Source organism: Nelumbo nucifera, chromosome 1, assembly GCF_055504915.1.
Source record: "Nelumbo nucifera cultivar China Antique chromosome 1, China Antique-T2T, whole genome shotgun sequence".
NCBI classification, from domain to species: domain Eukaryota; kingdom Viridiplantae; phylum Streptophyta; class Magnoliopsida; order Proteales; family Nelumbonaceae; genus Nelumbo; species Nelumbo nucifera.
In genome coordinates this window covers 84,611,711-84,621,723 of record NC_142649.1, presented here as the reverse complement: position 1 = coordinate 84,621,723, position 10,013 = coordinate 84,611,711, and the positions used below count along the sequence as shown (strand labels likewise).

Sequence of the window (10,013 nt, the reverse complement as noted above, 5' to 3'; positions counted from 1 at the left end):
AGTCAAAATGTCTCCAATCAATATGGGTGCAACTTGGACAGGCCCAACCCAGCCCACAATTTTACACGAGCTTGGCCTAGGCCCAAAAGTTTGGGCTTTTAATATTTTGGGTTGGGCCTGGTAAGGGTGTCAATGGACTAGTTTTGGATTGGACCCCATCCAATCCAAAATCAATTTTGACAGATTGGATGGACCAACAAGACATATTGGATTGGACCAATTCGGTCCAAAATATTTATTAGATTGGACTGGACCTGGTCCGTGCGTAATAAAGTTATATTGGATTGCATTGGATTAAGCTAAAATCTGGTCCATTGATATAAGATAAGAATATGGGTGTCAATGGACCAGATTTGGGTTGAAACCAGTATAAATTAAAACAAATTTAAACAGATTGGACAGTCTAGGTATTGAATTGGACCAGTCTAAAACCGTCCAAAATATTCATTGGATTGGATTGGACCTGTTCCATTTGTAATGGAGTCACACTAGACTGGATCAGATTGGACCAAATCCAGTCCAATTGACACCCCTAGTCTGGCGTAGGCCAAGTCCTTAAATAACCTAAACCTGGCCTGAGCTTAACCTTACCTTATCCTAACCCAAGCCCGACATACCTATGTACTTGCATAAATGCATTTTTTTATAAACCATTATTTCTATATATAAATGTATTATATATCAATCAATCAATCTATCTATCTAACTATACACACACACACACACACACTCACACACATATAGATAGATAGTTTGGGTTTCACCAAACTTTTGGGCCTTATGCCCAATTCTTAGGGTTGAGCTTGAATTGAACATAAACCCGGCTCAATCCACCCAACTTGTACTCCTTCCAATCAAATAAAAATTGACCATTGAGCTAAAATGAAAACACCCATGCAATGCTGATGTGGTAGTGTTTATACCAGAAATGTCAACTGCACCAAACAGCCCCTTAGAGGTTGCTTCTTTCTTGCAATCCTACAGTAAAATGCAAATACATTAGAATTTGTTATTTATATTTCAAAATACCAAGTGATATGTTTTATTTATTTCAACATATGATAATATATAATTTTAGAAATGTGCCTAATTTTTTTTATTTATTTTAAACCCTATTATTTAACCGTGAGATCATTGGTTGATCCATTTGACCTAAATAGTTGAATTATCACCTTCTGCAGAAATAGAAGGATAGTTTAGTTTTAATGTTAGGTTTAAACACATAAGTCATGTATTATTAAAATTATTGTGTATATATTTAATTACTAGAATTTAGTGATAGAAAAAATACTTGAAATAAAGGATCTAAGGAAGGAGAATGGGAGTTAACACTTAAATGAGAGGGAATTGAATAAAGTGAAAAGTGATATAATTTAAATTACATTTTCTGTCTTAGTAGTTAGAAAATGACCAAATTCAAAAATATGGGTGTTTTAATCAAGGAAAAGTCCACAAAACTCATTTATTTAGTATTCATTATATAAAGGATTTAACGAGAGGGGATGAGAGTTAATACCTGAAATATAGGATTTAACAAGAGAGAATATAATGAATTTAATATAAGTGATAGTTCAAATTACATTTTTTGCCCTTATAATTATAATAAAAATGGACCAAATTTAATAATAGAGATATTTTAGTTAAAAAAATTCAGAATGTAGACCTCATTCACACTTTTAATAGTAGTATAAATATGGATATAGATAAATTTAAAGCAATGCATGCATATTTTTGTGTACCTGATCTAACCAATCAGCTTCTAAAAGATCAATTGATTCTAGTAACATCTCCTTGCCATTACTTTGAGTGGCTGGTTAACCTGTAGCAGCATCTGAGTAGAGGAAAAGTGGATAACATATTCACTATAAATTCTCTTGAGGCTATGTTTGGCTTGGTACAATATAATAGAGGAATAGAAAAGTGAGGGAAAGTTATTGAGAATTTCTATGGAAATATCTTTAAGAACTATCACTCAACTGTCTATTCCATTTCATGATTATTTATTCCAAAAAGTAGAAAAAAGATAAGCTCTTCAATTAGTATTCAGTATTCACGATTAGGCGTGTGTGGATGTTTCTGTGCAATGTGATTGCTGAAGTGTGCATGTTTCCTCAGTTTACATTTCAGACAGCTCAAAAACTAAGGCAATGAAAAAAAAAAAGAAAAAAGAAAAAGCATTCTTTCTTCTTTTTTTGAGTATTTATTTTGTGTTTTTCTTTCTCTTTTGCTTTATATCTTATTTAAACATATTAATCATGCACATACACACATGGACATGTTGGTTGGGATATACCATTTAATCCATTGCTACCAAACAGAAAAAGGAATATGCTTTGCACGTGGTATTAATAGAATTATCAATAGTGGAAACAAAGATAAGTTACATGTTCTACAGGGGATTCATGGCTTTATCGATTCTACAAGCTTGTAACAACTGCCACGTCAACATTCTGCATTCAAAGGGAAGGAGATCGGCTTCCATCGGGGCAAACCTGTGCCCACACCATTCTAATAGCTTTTTCTAACCTTACATTGCGAATATTTTTTCATGTCAGCATTTTGAATTGCTATTGATTCGGACAGTTGGACTGTTTAGCTCGAGAATCGTTTAGGCAATTGGTTCGATTTTACCCCAAATATGGTCCTTGAACGAAAACCATTAAATTGGTCAACGATTTATTGACCCGGATGGTCGAGCCGTTGACCAATTCAACAATTTTGACTGTTTTTATTTTAAAACACGGAGGTTAATAGGAGGTTAGAAGAGGTTGCATGAAACACGAAGTATAAGCCAATCGGTGTGATTTTGATTATTGAAAACAAAAGCAACTGCCACATCAGCATTCTGCATTCAAAGGGAAAGAGATCGGCTTCCATCGGGGCAAACCTGTGCCCACACCATTCTAATAGCCTTTCCCAACTTTGCATTGGGAATATCTCCCCATGTCAACATTTTGAATCACCGTTGACTTCGACAGTTGGACTGTTTAGCTCGAGAATCATTCAGGCAATTGGTTCTATTTTACCTCAAATCCGGTCTTTGAACAAAAACCATTGAATTGGTTAACGATTTGTTGACCCGAATGGTCGAGTCGTTAACCTATTCAACAAATTTGACTGTTTTTATTTTAATTTTTAATTTTTTCTGTCAGAATGAACCATTAATTAATTCGAACTGAATGATCAAACCGTCAACCTAAAAACCAGTGGCCAGAATGGTTCCAATTCCATATCGATTTTTAAAGCATTGATATTTTGTGTCTCATCTTTTCTTTGACTACATGTCTGTCTAATTTATAAAAATGCAAAGTTGTTTCAGTTTTATAGTGATAATTTTTGTATTCTTTGACAAATGATTTTTAGTTGTGATAATCATCTTTTTGAAAGACAGTTGTGATAGTCATAAATATAAATCCCGATATTGGAATTCATCTTTTTTTAACATTAACCAATTTAAGTGCAAAAATTTGCATCCATTTATTCTTATTAACCATTGTTTGCTATCAATTGCAATACACAAATGCATTTTTATCAAATGCATGTACAACTGAACCAGAGTTGCATATATGCACCAGAATTGGCAAGTACTCTTTGCATTCTTCCCAAAGGGAGCGTCATAGAACACGAATACCAATTTTGGAATTATAATTTTTCCATTTGCCATTTTCACAACACTGTAAGCTTCGACTTTTTGGTAGGTTTTTGGCATCGATGTTGTTGCTTCAAATATGTTTTTTGAGAAAACAATGTTATATGCATGAGGGTTTGTTGCATCATTTTCTTAGAAAACGGCTCATTTTTTTGTTTGGCACCGATGATACCATATAGGCTGTTTACTACAAAAACAGCACTGGTTTTGTTTGGTACCAGTGCTGTAGAATCGTTTCCAACATTGCTCTATATTATCTAATGTCCAAAGTGATGCTACATTGATGCCACATCATCGCACCATTGGCAGCAACGGGCTGTTTTCTGAGAAAACATTGAATTAGACGTGTCTTCATACCACACTTTCCCGATTTCCAAGGTGTGGTATAGAGCAACACCTTTTTTTCTGGAAAAACAACTCCAAATAAGAGGCCATTTTTTGAAGCACGCTTTTTTTCTGATGTGGTGCCTATGTGGCACCATTTTCTCAGAAAACGACATTGATGCCAAACATCACCTTGGTAAATCATTTACTTGTAAGTGATGTTCTTTTGAGCAAAAGTGTTTTTCAAGTTAAATAATTAACTCTTTTTATCTATAAAATATCGTTATTAAAATAAGCATTTTTGTCTCATAACATTTTTGCAACTTTTTCCCTCTCCCATGGAAATGGAAAAAGTTATTTATCACTATACTCGGGTAAGTGATACCTAATAAAAAAAGAAATTTATTGTAAAACCCATGGTTAGCAAAAAAAAAAACAATCACGGGATTGCTTGTCAACATGTTTCTGTTGACCAACTTTTGAGAGGGGAGAAAGTTGATCAATGAGATTTTGATTCCCATTGACCAAAAAACCTATGTTCTTTTTTCAGATTTGTTTGGGAACTATAGAAAATTTATTTTCTTAGGTATCACTTATCTGGGTAAGTGATACCCATCTCTTAGGTGGGTAAATAACTTCCCCACCTAGGGGGAAGTTGATAACATTTGAATGGGACAAAAATGCCCCTTTTAATATTAGATTTTTACAGCTAAAATGGTCATTACCTTATTTATATAGAAAGTAAAAGAACATGGGTAAATGCACTTACTTTACTCGGATAAAGTAAACAGAAATAACTTGTCATATGTTAAATTCAATATTACCATAAAAAATAAAAGCACAACGTATTAAAAACCAAGGTTTTTAAAACTAACCCGAATAACGAACCGACCAGGGGTCCGGTTCCCGGGTCAAATGGTCCGACCAATTGAACAGAACGGTTGGCCCATTATGACAAAAAATTAAAAAATAAAAATAAAAAACAGTTAAAACCGTTGAACAGTTCAACTGCTTGGGTCAGCGGTTTGCTTACCAAATCGACATTTTTTGACAAAAATACGATTTTGAGGAAAAATGCCTGACCGATTCTAAGTTTTTCCAGCCCGACCATCTGGTCCAATCAGGTTTTGAAAACCATGTTAAAAACCACAATTAATATTGATTTTGTCAATCAAGTTCTTAGTTTTTACACTAAACTGTAAACACCACTTGCGCTGCAGAAGACTATAACAACCTCAAAATTCAAAACCATGTAAAGCACCATCAAATTTGCAGCTTCTATGGATAGTGATGGTGATGGACGTCTTTAAGCTCGTGTGCCCATGTAGTAAGAAACTCTGAATCAGGGTGGTTCTGCAATTACCAGTATCCAAGATCTATGTGCATGTAATCACTACAATATTCATAATTTAAGGTTTTGTTTGATATTATTGGCGTTTCCAATGTTTGGGATTGATTAATATGGATTGTTATGTTATAAAACTAGAAAAGTTTTGGGTTGATGAATAGAAATTATTGATATTAAAATAAGGAATGATCAGTCCCCGCATGTATTCTTTTCAGTTGAAGTAACTCTCTTTTACGTGATATGACAACAACCTCATATTAGTCATGGATTTCTATTGATCAACCTCAAAACTACTTTTCATGAATAAACAACGAGTAAACACAATCCAAATGATATTAAATATGTTTTAATCTAGCAAATACGGTACAGGTCTCAAACTCAATTCTAACTTATTGTCAATGTTTTGTATTTCTTTTTATTTATGAGTGATTTATGTTGTTAAATCCAGCAGAGATTCGGCACCTTCCCCGTCTAGACTGCCACAAGTTACGGAAACCTCAATTCCTCAACCCAGCCTTTTCAAAGTTAGGCGTTTCCTAGGTTCTAAGTTCTTACCTAAGGTTAGGCTAAGCCTCACTTACAGGATTCCTATGTGTCCAAATGGAATAATATTTAGCCAATCAGGATCAATTTGGATTTCCTATGGTAACCATGTTTCATAACAGCTGTACATTATCCTAAAGTATTTACATGTTACCATTTATAAGAATGAAGATATTTCTCAATGTACAGCTGTAGATAAAATTCTTGTGGGCAAGAGATCTGAATTGAGTTACGATATGCATTGTCATGGTCACCCATACAAAACAGTCAAAGCTGATTTAGTTTATCTTAATTTTTCCTGTTTTACCACTACAATCCTAGCCTGTTAGACTTCGGTTTCTATTTAGCAAGAATTTGAACCAGGCCGATGTTAATTTCTCTTGTTTTACCACTAGAATTCATGCCCATTAGAATTCGATTTCTATTTAGTGAGAATTTGAAGATTACATCCTGTTTTGCGTCGGTTTGCCAATTGTAATTGAAGGTGATTCAAATCTTATCATCAATTGTTTGTGCAGGAGACTAAGAATATCATCGAGGAGTGTCACCATTCAAACCAGACTGCTGATTGGTTTATTCATCCTATGTTTTCTATTAAGGCTGAGTTTGGAAGCCATGCAAATATATAGAATGTAAAAGGGTTCATATAAATTGTAAAGTTGGGTTAATTTCGCATTGATAAATTTACCTTCTTACTAAACAGACTTTTAGTTGTAATGGATGCAAACACGAATTCCAATAAGACATATGCTTTTTTTTTATCAAAAGCCCAATTGAATACAAATTTATTTTATTTTTATTAATGTATTTTTATATCTTATTATCAATGTAAATGCGCATTGATATGTTATTTATGGATGCAAAAATGTAGTATTATCAAACACAGGTAAAAGTGAGCCAGAGTAAAAATTTATCTTAAACCGAGATTTACACTTCATTTACATCATTTTCAAGCACAACCTAATGAATTACCTAGAAATAAAGTTTATTTATTTTTCTGATGATGCTTGAACACGTGCTACTTCCGACTTGTGTAACCCCTTCGAATTTATCAAAAAAATAATGAGACCGTAATAAGGCTTTTTTATTTTATTTTTATTTTCAGAAATCATAATAGGCCTCACAGATCCTACCAACAGACTCGTGCTCTTGTCAAATTCTGTAGATGGATAAATTTGCCACGTCACCTTCACAACATACTGATCAAAATCCAGACGACAAACTACAAAACAAGGATGAGAGAAAACGCAAGCTCACGAGTCACGCTACATCGAGACACTCCGTGTAGTGTAAAATTGAAATCGCCGTTGCCGGGGATCGAACCCGGGTCACCCGCGTGACAGGCGGGAATACTCACCACTATACTACAACGACAATTGTTGAAGTTCTCTCTTGTTATATATTTAAATGCATTAGTTGGTCAATTTCACAAGAATAAAACGGTACACGTGTCAAATGACAAATGGCATAAGACGGTTGCTGGGTCACATTTTGTTTGCTCTCTGCTCTGATAGTCAACTTGGGCCGGCCTTTATTAGCCTCTCACTAGTCACTAGTATGATAAAGAAAGGGCCAAAGAGGTTCCCGGTAGACAATGGAAATGTACATACAAGAAAAGTCAAGTGGATCTTAAGCGTCGTTTGTATAAGTAGGTTTATCTATTTGTTTTTGGTGGTTAGACCTTTCTACTCCCAATTATACACTCCATACTCTCTAGTTTGGCCCCAATCCTTAATTATATTTATTTCTTTCATTTTATATGATACCCCCCCACACGGGTGGTAGTTGATAATATGATGGTACAAAGCAAGGAATTTGGTGGTCCCTATGGCCCATGGGCCCCCACCAGACCTAATTGATGGACAATTATTCAAGTTGATGAATGAACCCAATTTTATAACCTTTCTGAGTTTTGACCCATAAATTATCTTCTTTCTTTAATCATTGTTTTGATGGATTAAAAATACTTCACTCTTTGTTGCTTTGAAGTTTCATCTTTGGGTCTAAATAAGGCGAATGTGATAGAATCTACAACAACGAATATTCAACTTAACTCATTTCTATGATTCTCATCACATTGGTTCCCACATTCAATCCTCATTCTTCAACTACCCAACAAATAAACAAGTAAATGAGGTTTTCTTTCTTATATATATATATATATATGTATATATAAAAGATTCCAATTTCAGCTTTCAAGGAAGTTGTCTGTTTCACATGAATATATTATGTCTTTAGTTTGCATGCAGGAACAATGAACACTGTAGAGAGCAGAATACTATTTGATGTTTCGATCAGTCTAACTACTATTTGGTGGAACCATCTTTCCCATCCATGTCAGATGCTACATCATCCAAAAATAATATCAGTCTAAAAGGAGGAATCATCGAATTTGCTGATTCAAATTTTAATAATTGTTTTTTTGACCAATTTGCTGATTTCTCTTGCCAAAAATAGGCCAATCAAGCATCAAAATAATCAGCAATTATTGAATGTTGATGTGGCAACAATTTATGATAAATGGGCATTGGCACTTAGCTACCAAAATCAAATTCTGAATAAAATAAATAAAATTTACCATAAACGAACCATTCATCTATCTCCCCGTAGAAAGATAAGTGATAAATCAAGGAGATATCACATGACAGTGGAGAGAGAGAGAGAAGGAGGTATCACATGTGTTGCACGAATGATTCACAAGATGGGGCCTTCACCTTCTGTGTAGCAGCAGTTTTGTGCATTCAACCTTTTAGAAGATTGATTTGAAAGTTGAAACTGCCATAAAACTTACAATTTGCTGCAAAAAAGGAACATCTACCGGTGGTGGTGTTATTTCTTATCAACTTTTCTGGTTGATACAGTGGGGCTCGACGCCAGGCTTGGCTAGTACACGTAAAGGTAAACGCTTGAGTTGTGTGTTGAATCAGGACTCAGGAGTGAGTCAGGACCAGAGTGGTAGACAGTGGGACCGGACAAACATGAAATTAAGTTGAAACAGTGCTACTGCAACTCGATCCAAATCAAGACAGCAGTACCTCGTACCGATTAATTTGCTAAAAAACTGTTGCACGATTCTCGCTTCTGTTTCCCGTGGTTCTTCCTTGTTTTCTGATTAAGGTTGGGTCGAACCTAGATAGATAGCCCAGCTTAACCAACCAAAATGAAAACATCATAATTAAAAGAGAGAGAAACCATCATTTTTGTGTGGTGGAGAGAAGAGAGGAGTCTGTACTGTGTAGGTATACTATACAACTCCAAGTCAAAAAGACACTAGTATAGTAGTATGTGAAGAAGGATCTATTCTATTCCATATTTCCATTAAAGAAATGGCAATGACCGACCTTCGCTTTAGTTGATGTGGAGGTGTAGCTGTTTTCTTTGACCAAAACAACATGTATTAGCTGCCACTCTTGTTTAATTGGTATTTTGTTAAGGGCCTTGAGCAGAGCATCAATTCCATGGTCCTTCCGACTTCCCACCTTATACAAATATCAATGATGATGACAGATTGACATTTGACAGCCCAATTGCAAGAGGCCCCGGCCCACTTTCCAACCTAACTGCTCTGCTGAGCATTTGTATACCGTTGGCGTTCATGTTTCATTTAATCCTGGCCCTGGGCTTGGGACATGAAACATGGCCTGTCGGCCCACCTCATGCTCGGGAACTATATATGGGCTCACATTCATAGTTGGGCTTGGATTAGATTACTTCCCCAGCCAAATGATGAAACAGTGTAAAACATTACTTAGTTCTGGCGTATTCATGGGCCTCGGCCCAAAATTTTTTCCCGAACAAACTGGCACATGCCTGGTTTGCGACAAGACATTGTCGTGCATTTCTATTTTCAGCTAGTGTAGATAAGGTGTGGAATTTGGATAGACGAGCCCACCAAATCAGCCCAGAGACCCACAATCTGATCTATGGGAGTTGGAGAGTCTAGCATTGGAAAGGTCCGGAGATGAAAGTAGCACGAGTCACTGCCTGAATCAGGTTGGTTTATACAAGACTGTTGAGATAATGGGATTTACAATATATTCCTATTATCAATTTTTTTTTTTGCATAACTTAAATGAGTCAGCCAATAACATTTTAGTTTTCTCGCTTTTGGAACGTAGGAAATGAAATCCACTTCTCAACTTGCTCCTC

General features: G+C 35.3%; 1 non-coding gene across 1 annotated transcript; it reads right to left on the bottom strand.

The window, feature by feature from the left end:
* Positions 1 to 7,166: 7,166 nt before the first annotated feature.
* Positions 7,167 to 7,238, bottom strand: TRNAD-GUC (transfer RNA aspartic acid (anticodon GUC)). Its single transcript has one exon. It is a non-coding gene; the product is annotated as a tRNA-Asp (tRNA).
* Positions 7,239 to 10,013: the final 2,775 nt, after the last annotated feature.